The sequence below is a fragment of the Rhineura floridana genome, chromosome 4 (genome assembly GCF_030035675.1).
Source record: "Rhineura floridana isolate rRhiFlo1 chromosome 4, rRhiFlo1.hap2, whole genome shotgun sequence".
NCBI lineage: Eukaryota > Metazoa > Chordata > Lepidosauria > Squamata > Rhineuridae > Rhineura > Rhineura floridana.
The window spans coordinates 180,181,654-180,197,697 of NC_084483.1; positions in this window are offsets into that span (position 1 = coordinate 180,181,654).

Genomic DNA, 16,044 nt, shown 5'->3' on the forward strand with positions numbered 1-16,044 from the left:
ATTTAGTGTCGTCAGCAAACTTGGCCACTTCACTGCTCACTCCTAATTCTAGGTCATTAATGAACAAGTTGAAAAGTACAGGTCCCAATACCGATCCTTGAGGGACTCCACTTTCTACAGCCCTCCATTGGGAGAACTGTCCGTTTATTCCTACTCTCTGCTTTCTGCTTCTTAACCAATTCCTTATCCACAAGAGGACCTCTCCTCTTATTCCATGACTGATAAGCTTCCTCAGAAGTCTTTGGTGAGGTACCTTGTCAAACGCTTTTTGAAAGTCTAAGTACACTATGTCCACTGGATCACCTCTATCTATATCTAATAGGTTACTGAGACAAGACTTTCCCTTGCAGAAGCCATGCTGGCTCTGCTTCAGCGAGGCTTGTTCTTCTATGTGCTTAGTTAATCTAGCTTTAATAATACTTTCTACCAGTTTTCCAGGGACAGAAGTTAAGCTAACTGGCCTGTAATTTCCAGGATCCCCTCTGGATCCCTTTTTGAATATTGGTGTTACATTTGCCACTTTCCAGTCCTCAGGCACGGAGGAGGACCCGAGGGACAAGTTACATATTTTAGTTAGCAGATCAACAATTTCACATCTGAGTTCTTTGAGAACTCTCGGGTGGATGCCATCCGGGCCCGGTGATTTGTCAGTTTTTATATTGTCCATTAAGCCTAGAACTTCCTCTCTCGTTACCACTATTTGTCTCAGTTCCTCAGAATCCCTTTCTGCAAATGTTAGTTCAGGTTCAGGGATCTGCCCTATATCTTCCGCTGTGAAGACAGATGCAAAGAATTCATTTAGCTTCTCTGCAATCTCCTTATCGTTCTATAGTACACCTTTGACTCCCTTATCATCCAAGGGTCCAATTGTCTCCCTAGATGGTCTCCTGCTTTGAATGTATTTATAGAATTTTTTGTTGTTGGTTTTTATGTTCTTAGCAATGTGCTCCTCAAATTCTTTTTTAGCATCCTTATTGTCTTCTTGCATTTCTTTTGCCGGAGTTTGTGTTCTTTTTTATTCTATCACTAGAAGATGTGACTCTTCTGAAAAATGTCATAAAGCTACTTACTAAAAAATCTCTCACCACTTATGGTGAAGACCTATAGATTACAGATTTATTCTTTCTGGGAACTGTCAATACATATCCTGGCCCTACTATTTCTACTTTCCATAAGGGTAGCTGGGGTTTTTCAAAGTATAATTCAAGGGCATCTTAGTTAGTTCTTCCCAGAACCTCACCAAGTGTGAATTTAACCATAAACAATGCATTTCAGAAACCTTTTAAGCCAATCTTCTGGATTGGTCCTATATTCTGTTTCTGTTTGTTAGCTATCTCAATACTAGTAGTGATATTTGTATTGTTACTGTTTCATGGATGTGCATTTCTTCTGCTCTATTCTAAGTGCACACCTTGCCAGACCCTTGAATTCATGTCACATGTCTTTTGCAATTGTGTGAAATAGCACTTCCAAGAGTCAGTTTCTACAATCTATATTTAGGGGCCTCTGAGCTTTCTCTTTATCTTAAGACTTCGTACGCCTTAGTTGTATATAGGGAAAACATAATCCTATATGTTTGCTGAACGTGTGGAAGGGAACGGTAATGTGTCCACTAGCCATACCCCAGCATGTCCAGTGTCCACGCACTGTTTGCATTGCCATTCAGGATTCCCACTTATGTGGAGGGACCCCATATGCATACATTTCTATGAGCATAGGCCCCTTTTGAATTGTACACCAAATATCAGCCAACACAGGTGTGCACATAGGCATTGGGGGCAGGGCTAGCAGAAACAAATCCCCATCCCCATCACTTGTTTACTGATTGTAGGGTAGAGGGTATGGATACCATATGGTACAATTATTTAGATTTTTTTATATACTGCTCTTCAGCTGCAGATCTCAGGGCAGCTTACCATTTTAATGACTGTAAAATAAATCAGACAACACTTAAAACCAAGATACAAAATGGAAGGCTAGAGACTGTCTGGCTCTGATCCTAGAAACAGTGTATAGGCAAAGACTACTAAGCATGATGGCTGTATATGACCTTTGCAAACAGAGACAGCATGTTGCACTTCCTATCTATTTTGCAATTTGATGAGCATATTTATAAAAACTAAGAAACACCAAATTCAACTTTTCATGGGGGAGTGGGAAGGGGATCGCCATGAAGTAAAATTTCCCTGCAATTCTTCCTTGGTAATTCTAATAAATGCAGGGCCAGGGCCAGACATGACTGGGCCCTTGAGCACCAGCTTGGCCTGGTCCACAGTACCATAGTCCAACACCGCCTCCGATACAGGCGGCACAGGGCTAATAAGCCTGCCTGTGCACTCTACCTACCTCTCGCATCAGTGTGCAGCTGTGTGTGTTGTGCATACATGCATGCCATCAACCAAGATGGTGGCAGAGGTGTCAAGCCTTTAGGGAAGCCCCTGCCACCACCTTGGTTAATGGCAGGCATGCGCACACAACATGCACACTTATGGGAGAGGTAGGTGGGGCACGTAGGCGAGCTTATTGAAGCCCGTGCCGCCTGTATGGGAAGTGCCTCAGAACTCCTGCTCCACAATCCATGTCAGTGCTATTGCAGAACAGGAGCATCACACTCCCACCCTAAGGAGGAACCCCCTCTGGGGTGCAGAGGCCCTCGGCCAGGGCCCAACCTGGCCGACCTCTGGCGCTGGGCATGGATAAATGCATCTTGTGTGGCACAATCAACATAAAGACTACTGAAAATTAACATAATATTTGGGAGCACAGGAAGCTGCTGTGCACCAACTCAGACCCAGCAGATGCTGCTCACCGGGTGGGGCAGAGCCACTCTGCTAGCTGTCCAGCAGATGTGTTGCTCTTTCTTACCAGGAGGGGGGTGACAACGAGGTTGGCACAGTGCAAATGCATGGGCCAGAGCAGTGGATTGGCTTCGCTAGTGCTTTTGCACCACTCTGGCCTCTCTGCTGCCTCGGCCCTCCCCCTCATCGTCTCCCTGCCAGGAAGTTAGCATGATGGCTCTTCCCCATACAGCAAGCCACTTCTGCGCAGACCATTGGTCCATCTAGTTTAGTGTTGTACATTGACTACCAATGGCTGCCTAGAATTTTAGCCACTCCTGGGTTTTAGCCAACAAGGTGGGATTTGTTGCCTGGTGCCAGTGTGAAAGCATTCCATCGACCTAACAAGCTAGTATCAATTCAGCTTTGTTCTTTGTCTGCTGGCTGCTGCTTTTACTGATATTAATATTGAGAATTTTAAAGGAAATGGACATATTGATATTTTGAAAGACAATATTGATAAATGAAAGGAGATATTGATAAAATTATGGTTCTTAATATCAATGTTTTACAGGTGGATTTTTTTAAAAAAATTTAAAAATAGACACAAAAAATCAGTACATAAACATCTGATCCACAGCAATGGAGAATAAGCGAATTAATGGAAAATTAATTTCAAAAATAGCTGCAGAAAATCACTACATAAAAATCCAATCCGCAATGATAGAGAATAAGCAAGTTAATGGAATTGGTACCAAATCCGAATTGGACAAAATTCTAGCACATCCCTATATCCAACTAAATCATACTACAAGCAGACCCACTGAAACCAATGGATGTAACTAAATCAAATCCATTAATTTCAATGGATCTACTGAAAATATGAGTCCTCAAGTACAACCCTCTGCGAGGAGATACCAAGCATTGAACATGTCACCTTTTACATGCAAAACATTTTTTTTAATTTACATTATTAATAGGCCACCCTGTAACCTCTGGATGGCTCAAAGGGGATTTTTTAAAAACAAAACAATAAAACATAAAAAAAATGAAATAAGTTTAAAAACATGACAGACTATGAAGAGCAAGGGGGGGGGAGAGACACAAAATTAGAAGCCAAAATATTGTTTCAAAGACTTGGGAAACACCAAAAGATCTCTCCTGTGTGCTGAAAAGATAGTAAACAGGAGCCAGGTACATCCAGCTGATCTCTGCAGCAAGACACTGTTTTTGTACTTCCATTCCCTTGACTGGGTTTGATGAAAATTGGAAGCAGAGCTGGATTGAGTCTCAGTATGAAATTCATTTAGATTTCCAAAGTATATTTTGCAAAAGCCATTTTATCGCTTGCCCATGTTTAAACAGCCAGGATATAGGATTCCACAAGGAAAGATCCATTTTGCCTTTGCACATGGCACCCTGGGGGGAAAGAACATGACACCCAAATCAGCAGCGGTCAAGTGCCGCATCACAGTTTCCTGCAGCTGTCACTGCAAGAACAGACTCATCCTGTAGTTAGCTGGGCAACTGGCTTCTCTGGGAGGTCTACAGATAGGGGCTTTCTCATGCGGCATATTTTCAGCTCACACTGTTGAGACTTCAGGCATCTCAACTGTGTCAGCACATCTGACTTCCTACATTGCTTCTGCTCCACCCTCTGTAAAAAGGTCAATTTCTTTGCTCATCCGAACCCAATAGATGAGCTAATTTTGGCACTAAGTCAGGGAGAGTGTGCTGGATTTCTTTGCAGGCTTCTCAAATGTCCATGCTGTCGTGGCATGGTACAAAAGCCTGGGTCCTACACTCATCAGCAAATGGATTTGGAAGAAATCCATCAGAGAGGGCAATTGATCCCAATTTGAGTGTGTAGGAGCAGTTTGTAAGCAGTTCCTTGCCACTTGAAGAAGTTCTGCTGGGTAGCATTGCACAGACACAATAGTGACAGAAAAATAAGCTGCCTTTGACATCGTCACTGCCATGACATATCTAAAGGGAGCTGTAGGCCACCTTTGATTGGATGGATACAACCCAAATTTTCATTGCCCAAGTTTCCCCTATAAAATTGGGGGGGGGGGCTGGGGTAGAAATTGTGATCTGTCATAAGGATAAAGGATAAAGATACAAAGATAAAAACAAATTTTATTTATTTACAGAAGTGTTTCTATACCACTATATCGTAATATCAGAGCACAGTACATTAAAATATAAAACATTTAAAACAATACAAAAAGTGATTGAAATGACTGGGTCTCAAAAGCCTTTTAAATATCGGCATAGACCTGTCGGCACAAAAAAGTCTTCAAGAGACACCTGAATATCAAAAGCGAGCATGCCTGCCAAATCTTTGCTGGAAGTGTGTTCCACAGCATGGGATAGGTGATACTAAATGCCTGAGTTCTAGTTGGCGCCAGTCAGGCCTCTGTAACATGGGAAACAACTAACAGTGCTCCTCCAAATTGTCTCAGTGGTCACGCTGGGATATAATTATTATTTATTTATTATGATATATTGAATGTATAATCAGTCCTTTCTCTCAAAGGAGCCCAGGGTGGCCAACACACCAACAAAACAATTTAACAACAATTTTAAAAATTCTAAAAACAGTTAAAGACATTCTAAATGCAGTTACAGTGAAAAGCGTTACTTCATCCAGTGATCTCTGGGTTGCTAGGAACAGTCTCCTCAGCCATCCTTCAGCCATCAAGTGCCTGGGTAAATCTTAAGGTAACCTGGGCCCAAGTTGTTCAGGGCTTTGTATATCAACACAAGAACCTTGAACCTAGCCCATAGCATATGGGCAGCCAATGCAGATATTTTATCAGAGGTGTCACATGTTGTCAGCTGTCTGCCCCCATCAGCAGTCTAGTCCAAAAATAATCATACCCTTATTATTGGAAAAAATGAAATTCAACTGCTAGATCTATAATATATAAAATCTGATAGTAACAGCTAGAATATGCCTATTGGAAGCCCTCAAGCAGGACGTAAGTGTGATAGCCCTCTCCCAGTTGTGAGTCCCAGTGGCTGGTATTTGTTCCTGTCCATAGCAAGAGTGTCTGACTCTACTGCTGCTTTCTTGTACACTTATATCATCAGCAAGTGCGAACCAATCCCTCTGTAGCACCATCAATCCAGCTTAATGGTGCGATGCTGGAGGATGTCGATCACTTTTCTTATCTTGGCAGCCATCTCTCTGTAAAAGCTGACATCGACGCTGAAATTCAGCATCATCTGAGCTCTGCGAGTGCCGCATTCTCCCAAATGAAGCATAGAGTGTTCGAGGATTGGCATATTCGCAGGGAGACCAAAATGCTTATTTACAAAGCCATTGTACTACCGACCTTACTGTACGCCTGTGAAACATGGACCATCTATAAACACCACTCCCAACTTCTTGAAAGATTCCACCAACGTTGCCTCTGGAAAATTCTGCAAATTACTTGGGAAGATAGGCGGACTAATGTTAGCATATTGGAAGAAGCAAAGACCACCAGTGTTGAAACAATGATCCTCCAACATCAACTTCGCTGGACTGGCCATGTTGTTCGAATGTCCGTCTTCCAAAACAGCTACTTTACTCCCAACTTAAGGATGGAAAACAGAATATCAGTGGACAGCAAAAGAGGTTTAAAGATGTTCTCAAAGCTAATCTAAAAAAATGTTACATGAGCACCGAGAACTAGGAAGCCTTGGCCCATGAGTGTCCCAATTGGAGGTCGGCCATTATCAAAGGTGCTATGGACTTTGAAGAAGCACGAATACAGGGCAAAAGGGACAAACGAGCTAAGTGGAAGGCATGTCAAGCAAATCCTCATCGTGACCATCTTCCATCTGGAAACTTATGTCCTCACTGTGGGAGGCTGTGTGGATCCAGAAATGGCCTCCACAGTCACTTACAGACCCACCATTAAAGACCTTACCCTGGAAGACAATCTTACTCTGCCACGAGTGATAGCCAGTGAAATGACACTTATAAATGAAGCAAATATTGCATAGACCTCTTACGTTCCAGTGCTCTCTCATCCAAAGGATGTTCAATCTCTAGTAGTGCGGTCCCTGGGACTTCTCATTGGTCGGGAAAGTGGGTACATGGAACACTATCTTGAAATGTGGTACTTTACAAAACAAAGTGACAAAAGCATTTTGCCTTCTGCTATTTCAGCTACTTTGCCTGCTATCCTCCCAATCATGGATTTGCTTCTAGCGTCTGAACTCGCTGGCCTCTGTTTGATCACTTCTGGCATAAGCTTTCCACGGCTACTGTTGCCTTTTATTCCATGTTGTGCGGAGAGAGAGAAAAAGGCAAAGGCCTATTAAATGGCTTACATTCCTAGAGTCAGTAACCTTTCGGGCAGCAGCAATCCCAATGATCAACTCTGGCAACAACATGCAGTGCTGTAAAAATAGAATAGCTTATAGTTGCAAAGGAGGCAACTGATTGCCTTGCCAAGGCCGTGAGAAATGGAGCTTGTTATTCTAATCTCTGCATTAAATGCCTATCCTGGCTTAAGAGGACAGAAGAGGGAATTTATACAGAGAGTTGTGACTAGTCAAACAGACATCGCCTTCAGAGGTGAGATGGATAGATGGAGTCATCATTGGCAGTACTGCTGGAAAATCCCTGTAGAAACAGGGAGATAATAGGAAAAAAGGCAAAGCAATTACCAGTGGGCTCTTGCATGTTGTCTTGCACAATGTTATCATGTTAAATGTTGCATCACACTATAGGACTATCTCGTCTACCATCATCATCATCATCACACTGGCTGCATACACACCATACGTTTTGCATATCGCAAGCACGTTCCACCCCCCCAAAAAAAAAGAATCCTGGGAGCTGTAGTTTGTTACAGGTGCTGGGAATTGTAGCTCTGTGAGGGGTAAACTACCATTCCCATGATTCTTGAGGGGGTGCTTTTGATGTGCTGGAAATGCATGGTGTGTATGCAGCCACTATCAACGTACATGACACTTTTCTTCCAAAGGCAACATTGGCATATGTAGATAATACTAAGGAAATAGGGAGGGAGGGTGGAAAGACTGTTGGCAAATGCTGTTGCCCTTAAAACTTGATACAGTTTACAATGAGGATTAAGGACATAGGACCCTGCCTTATACTGAGTCGCTCCATTGACCCATCTAGCTCATTATTATCTACCTTGACTGGTAGCGGCTAGCCAGGGGTTCCAAAATGGGTCTTTCCCAGCCCTAGCTGTAGATGCTCAATCTGTGAATGTCTGCATACAAAACACATGCTCTACTATTGCCTCTCAGCCATTAGGAGGATGAGCCAAAGATAAGGTGTAAAAGATAGCTTTTCAGGAGGAATTTGGAGCGGGGGAGGGAGGGGGGAGGAGGCACCACAGACTTATTCAGGGAGGACATTCCACACATCAAGGGAGAATGGGTGGATTGTGAATGGGAGCAGATGTGTTTCCATGTATTCAAACTTTTTTCCCGTTGGGAACAAGGACTAGAAGTTAAGGGAAGAGCTTCAAAACATGGTGGTGTATTCACATAAGTCCTACTCAGAATAGACCCATTGAAGTGAATGAACTGAAGTTAGTCATGAATAGGACTAGCATTGATACCACCTACTGCCTCTGAGCATGGACAGTCCAGCTGCTTCTGCACTAGGTATTTATTGTGGAATAGCCATGCTTAGTTAATTCACTTTTTATGGAGCATCTGCATGACTGTGTGATTAAAACATGCTTCTCCCATATTTTCTCCATTCAGTTTTTTTTTCCAGAGCTCAGAAAATGTGACTTTTTTATCACAATGGAACAGTCGCACAATTTCCTCAAGAGCTGATGGCTTATCACACAGCTATTCTGGACAGTTGCTGACTATATAGATTGCTCTAGCCATTTCCTTCTCAATTATCTGCAACTGCAGTTGGTGGGCAGCACAGGCAGGGTGGAGTTGCGCTTCTAGCGACCCAACACCAAATGCTGCCACTTACCAAAAAGGAGAGGGGGAGGGGCAAGGCATGGGGCAGGTGCAACGTCAGGAGCAGTGGTTTGGCTCTACCACCACACCTGCACTGAGCTCCCTGCACCTCGCCCTTACCCCTTTTGATAAGCGGTAGCAACGCATATCAGCTCCGCCTTTCCTGTGCCGCCCACTGACTGTTGCTGATTATGTGTCTCTCTGCTCTAGGACTCAACTCTATTATATTCAAAATAGTATTGTTGTTATATCCTTTCGTCTCCCGTCTCCCCACAAATTTCTAGGAAGCAATCTTTTTTTTAAAAAAAAAAGATTTTTATTTTGTAGAAAAACATGAACAATAAACATCCAAAAGGGAGAGGAAGTATTTAACCATTTTCCCCAGACCACTGTCCTAATAAAAATCATTCCTCTCATAACATTTGGGTCTGGGAAAAGGGGCACTGCTCACCGGGCTACAGAATGTTATTTGGATCCCAGAAGCTGCTACTCCACAATGGGAGTAAACCCCATTGAACTCAACAGGCACACATTCCCTCCCCTCTCTCCCCCTGCCCTCCTCCTCCCTTCTCCTCCCTTCTCCTCACTTCTCAGTTTTACCTATCCTAAGGATGATTGCAAAGGAGTAAATCTCATTGAACTCAATAAACATGCAAATGATCAATCCATTCTCAGCAAACTTGCACAGCATCCCATTCCTTACCTCTCAGATTAAAAAGGAGAGAAATTCACTAATAGGCAACAAAACCCTTGCGATTTAAGAACATACCCATAGCCAACAGATATTTCTATCAAATGCAGGGAAATTGGGCTATAGTGAATGCACCAGGGGAGCAGGAGACCTGACCTCCTCTCTGAGATATTGTACTGCCATACAAATTTGTAAAAATGTAAACACAATTTGGGTTGGTCTTTCACAGTCCAGTCCACTTCCTATGTAGTTTGGAAGGATCTGTTGGCTATACGTACGTTCTTAAACCACAAGGGGATTTTTCCTATTAGTGAATTTCTCTGATTTTCAATCCGGGAGGTAAGAAATGGGATCCTGTGCAAGTTTGCCTCCTGTGTAGCTTGGAAGAATTTGGTAACGTGCCTCTGAGCATACGGTGAGTGGTGACAACACCTGCAATCAGGACTGTATCTCCAAAGATGGAGAATTCCATTTTTTGTATGTTTGTTGGTGTTCTTCTTACTTTGCTTCATTCCTGTTACTACTGTTTCTACAAAGAATCTAACATAGAAAATTATATTTCATTCATTATTCATCCTAGAAATCTGTATCAAATGTATTTTTATTATTTTCAAAGCCTTTTCATTGGTCAATGCCATATGATGGTGAAAACAGACTTTTGTGTTTCAAACTGGAGGTTATATTCTATTTCTATTTTGGGCACATTCATAGTTGAATCTGAAACTGCAGCTTTGATGTAAAATCAGACTGATTACAACATTTTGCTACTTAAGCAATGAATCTAGCTGTTGGAAAAAACTAATTTGGCCTGCCCAAAATGCCTGTGTTCAGCCTGCTATGCTTAAACCACTCCACTTGAGGAAGGATAGCATAGTCAATTAAAAATGTAGAGCACACTGAGACAATTGCTAGAATTTCTTTCACCTTCCACTGTTTTATCTTGTGCAAACTGAAACACTCCGCATGTCCACTGGATACTATTCTGCAGAACAGTCAGTGCCATTATTCCACAATTGCTTTTGTAGGTTTTTAGTGTAAATTATGCAAAGTGTTGCTGTACTTCACATATTCACAGGACAGTAGCAAAAGAAAATAATTTACTATAAGAAACTTCAACAAAATTGTAAACATATTTAAAGTGACTATCTGAACTTCATCAACTGTCTTAATATTGTTCAGCACAGCACCTGATTGCAGGTGTTGCCACCACTCACCTTATGTTCAGAGGCACATGTCACCAAATTCTTCCAAGCTACACAGGAAATTGATTGGACTGTGAAAGACCAACCCAAATTGTGTTTGTATTTTTACAAATTTGTAAGGCAGTACAATATCTCAGAGAGGAGGTCAGGTCTCCTGCTCCCCTGGTGCATTCACTATAGCTGCTCAATTTCCCTGCTTTTTAAAGTTTGGTACAAATATCTGTTGGCTATGGGTGTGTTCTTAAACGGCAAGGTTTTATACTAGTTTATACTAGGAATTGGAGAATACTGAATGTGCTGGATTCTCTGTTGATATATCTAGCTCATACAACTACAATTAAGTATGAAGAAGAATGACTAGCAAATCTGGCTTCATTTGTTTATGCTCTGGTAGCATCCAGGTTAGGCTACTGCAATGTGTTGTATGTGGGGCTGCCTTTGAAGATGATTTGGAAACTACAGCTAGTGCAGAATGCAGTAACTAGACTGTGAACTGGGACAAGAAGGCATGAACATATAACATCGGTTGTGGCCCAACTGTGCTGGCTGCCAGTTTGTTTTTAGGCACATTTCCAAGTGTTGGTTTTGATCTTTAATGACTTATACAGCTTGGAACCTCTAAATCTGAAGGACTGCCTTTCCCCATATGAAGCTGCCCAGACCTGAGTTCATCATTTGAGGCCCTTCTCTGCATGCCACCTCTGAGGGAGAACTGGAGGGTGGTGATTAGAGAACAGGCCCTTCCTTAATAGCTTCCCATCTATGGAATGTTCTACCCAGGGAGGCCCACCTAGCACCAATTTTGTCATTGTTTCAGTTGCAGGCCAAAAAAAATTATTTTCCCAGGCAACTGGGTAGCACTGATGATTAGATGTTGTTTACTCTGATTTTACTTTACCTAACATGCTTATTTGTTTTCATTACTGTAGCTTATTCTTCTTGTAAATTACTTCAGGACATTTTGTTGTGGGAAGCAATTCATACATTCAATAAAAATAATGTAACCTAAAATATTCCCTTGCTATCTTATCAAGGTAGACCCCTAAGTCAGGATCATACCTAGAATGAAACTATTGTTATGGGTTTGTGGGTTGAAATAGATGATTTCTATGAGTCCCCTTCCAGCCTCTGAAGGTGGGCTCTGCAGCTAAGAAACCTGCTCTGCTGGTCAGATGAGTCTCCTCCATTAATCTGATAGAGTGGCCAGGTGGGCTAATGGGTCTGTCAAGTGCCCATTAACTGGTGAATGGGCCAGGGAGATCCTATTGTTATTGAAACTCTTCAGGAAAGCCCCCCCATCCTGGGGCCAAAGAGAGTCTTGTGTTTTTAGCTAGTCTGGGGAAAGGCTGGGAACTGGTGACACGCAAAGAGGCCTGCTCCTTGCACAATGGCTCTAGAATGCCTCCTATAAGCCTGATGGGAAAGCAAGATCTATTGGACTGCTAATGCTTTGAATCCCTCCATCTTCTGCTGTGGCTGAGAATGTGTATAAATAAACCCCATATCATAAAGACACCATAGTCTCCACTGACCTTCTTTCCAAGGAAACCAAACCCTGGGCAAGCGTGGGGACCCCTGGAGATCTCTCACCGCTTGGAGATTGTGGTGGCGCGCAACACTATATTCTTGGTGTGACTGACAATAGTGTCCAAACTCCAAAAGTAGGAAGCTTCATGACAATATATCATTATAGTCACTCCAAGTCTGGCAACTGCCTTGTAAAAGAGCAATGAATGACACTCAGACACTCTGAGGTAGACAAAACCAGGCTGATCATAAATCTCTCTCAACTATGTGTGGATTGTCAGTGCCAGAAGTATCACTTCACGTTTCCACTGTCATTTTTTTTTCACTGTTCACATTTCTGTGCTGTCAACAAGAATTATTTCAGTTGTCAAGAAGAGAGGATGTCCTGCCTCACAATTTCAGTGAAATCAAATCAATCTTTGAATCAGAGGTTCTTGCAGAAAGTGGCAGCACTCTTGCCTGTTGTTAGATGGTTTAAGTTAACTTCATATAGCACATAGTTAAACTATGCAATTTGCTACCACAAGGCATGGTGATGGCTAACAATTAAAAAGGGAATTAGTCAGCTTGATGAAGGATAAGGCTGTGGTTACCAGTCATGACCAGAACACCATCAGGATCAGAAGCGCTATACTTAATGAATACCATTATGTGGGGGACAACTGCTAGAGAGGACTATTTTGCTCATGTCCTGCTTATGGACTTTCCATAGGCATCTGGGGGAACCACTGTGAAGCAGAATGCTGGACTAGATTGGTCGAATTCAGCATTAAGGTGATTTATGAAAGGCAGTCTACAGATGTTTCAAATAAATAAGTAAATAATCCACAATTTTTGCACAGTTTGGTCCTAATCCCCAGAGAGAATTGTGCCTGGTCCCATTGAAATCAATGGGAATTAAGATGTCATGGCTACAGCTGCATTGGATCCTCCCAGTTTCAACTCATAGGTAAAAACTAGCCCTTTTGGCAGGGTAGATCTACAAACCATGTACACTGCTACAGCTGAATCCTCCTCCAGCAGAAAGCATTTTGTTCTAAAATGTCTTGTCATGCAGCCAAGGAACACACCAAAATAACATACCATTTCCTTCTTTAAAATCTGATAGGGAATAAATTTGATCTGGAGGAGGAAGTGCACTTTGAAAGTCTAGCCTCATATTATGTCACCTGTTTCCTGGAGTTTTCTTCCTCTGTGGAAGCAGCGGTTAATTTTGTACCACAACAGCAACAAAAGTGGTCAGAATCAGAAGAAAGGAGAAGCGTGGAGTCCAGAAAAAGCTTCGAATGAAAGCTGTGAAAAAAAAGTTGCAAAAAGGTTCTCTCCCCTGGGGCTTCTCAGAATTTCAAAAAGGGCATTGCTAAAGAAAGAAAAAGAGTTACCATCTCGGTCAGTCCAGTGAGACATGATGGGCATGCATCCAGCTTAAAGCTCTGGCTTAAAGCTTAATGTCAGGACACAGCCACAAGCATTGACAAGTCGTTCCTGTCACACCAACATCAGAAACCATTGGCATACAATCCAGTTTTAGGCCTGAGCCAGATGTTGTCATATTTGTATGTAGACATGACCTTTTCACAACATAGCACTATTGGGGATTAGAATTTTTCAACTGTGCATAGATCTCTTATTTATTTATTTGTTAAATTTATATCCGGCCCTTCCTCCTGAAGGAGTCCAGGGTGGCAAACATATCAACAAATCAATTTAACAGAAAAAGAAAGAAAAGCATTCTAAAAACAGTTTAAAACATTCTAAGACACACTTTAAAAACATTCTAAAACTAAATTACAGTTTAAAAAAATGAATGAAACATTCCAAGAAGGGTACCAGACTGAGGTAGTTTTGGATACATAAGGAGACATGAACCCGAAACTGGGGGAGTAGTTTGACCTCATCCCTATTCTTTATTATTTATTTTAAACTTTAAAGGTTTATACCCCACCTTTTGATGAAAAGTTTAGGAACCACAAGGCATTTTGTGACAGATTATACAATTTATTTCCAAGCTACCATGATGGGGCAGCCAAGGGAAATTGTTTATTTTTACAAGATTTCTTACCCGCTCTTGACCAGAAGATCCCAGGGTGGGCTACAACCATAGAATATATCATTATAAAAACAGATAAAAGAGGTGGGTCTCACAAAACAAATGACCTTCCCTGTCAAAGGCCAGGTGGGATCCTTTGGAAGAAAGGGTGGGATTCCAATTTAATAAATAAATAAAGTGATGCATCTTCAGCATACAACAAAAGCCAGGAAGATGTTAGATGCGCCTCTGCTGGAGGACATGATCTTAAAGCCTGTCCTCAGCTCTCTGGTGGTGAGGCAGTGAGCCCAGTGGACATAGCTGTCTTCCAGGAAGTGTGTTGCCAAGCACTGGGTATAACTGTCTCTCTGGGATGGGGTTTCTCCTCAGACAGGCCAGGTGGAATCTGGCTCCTTCCTCATCTCTTATTTAGTATTATGTATTGGTATATTTTTATATTGTTCTTCAATCATATGCCCAGGGCAGTTTACAACCAAGAAGGTGGGGCAGCCAAAGGGGAGAAAGGTGATATTAACCCAGCTATCCATTGTTCTTTGCCAACATGGCAGCACTTCATCCAACATGTCATGTAAAAGCTGAGCAAAGATATTTCTCTTTGTCAGTAATTGGTAGGGATGAACAAATCTGTCAATTTCAGTTTCTCTCTGTTCTGTGGTGGCTGGTGATCACTGAGACTGGTAGGGGGGAAGGCAGAGTGGCCAACAATAGGCAGAAACAGAGCTGAAGGCAGGCGTATCTAACTCATTCCAGTTTTGCCCCCATCCTCCTCCCTGTTGAGTTCTATAAGGGCCACAGCCAGGGCTGTCTCCTGGATTGGATGTAAGAAGAAAAAGAGACAGGTGGGGGGTAGCTGAAGGTAGACTGAAGTTGGTGGGGCATGCGCCACTAGCCCCAACTGACTAGCGTCTTCCAGCTCTGTTCCTCATTTTTCAAATCACTCAGTTCAGTTCACCGAATTTCCACATAAGTTTGTGATTTTCTTTTTTTTTTAAAGGGTCTCATGAAACTTTGTATGCATTTTCATTTTATATTTATTTTAATATACACATTTTGAATGTATTTTTGCCTAATATATGCATTTAAATTATTTTCATTAATGTATGGATTTTGTGCACCTTTCCCAAATATATACGTTTTTGACTAGCGTTGCAAATATCAGAGAAGTGTGAATTTCAAAGGATCGCTTCATTTTTGGTCTGAGAAATGTGAATTCAATAGGTTTGCTTTAAAATGCCAATGAAACAAATGTTTTTTTCCATCTCTAATCATTGGAACCGACATTTTACAAAAGGCCCAAGCAAACCCTGATTTCTCTGTGCGTCAACGATGGTCCAACAATGAACCTACTTATTTACTGATGACATTTGTATATACGCCTTTTCCTAAGCTCAAAGCAGTTTACACAATAGGCATAAAATTGTATTTTTGATTTACCTTAAAAAATACAATAGTAAATAACCATTCAGTTTCAACAAAACTGCACAAAAGTGGAGCACTCTCTCAAAACCACTTCATCCAGAAACCTGTTCATTCATGTACTGTATTACTAGCAGCCCTGGAGATTCTAAGAAACCAAAACATTGCAGTTTAGAAATCAGTGGTTAAAATCAGTGCAGTTTTGAAAGATTCAGTCTGACATCTTAATTGAAAATGGCATCTAATTGTATCCAAACAAAAGAAAACCTGCTCCTTGATCTCAGGAACCATCATGCAAAATTTGGTTACGTATCTTAAGAGGTGTCTAAACACATAGAAAACAAACAACTTTCCAAAACATATAGTATTTTATATTAAAAATAACAGCTTGGGTTATAAACTTCCCAAAGAGGTAAAGGTGATGCTATT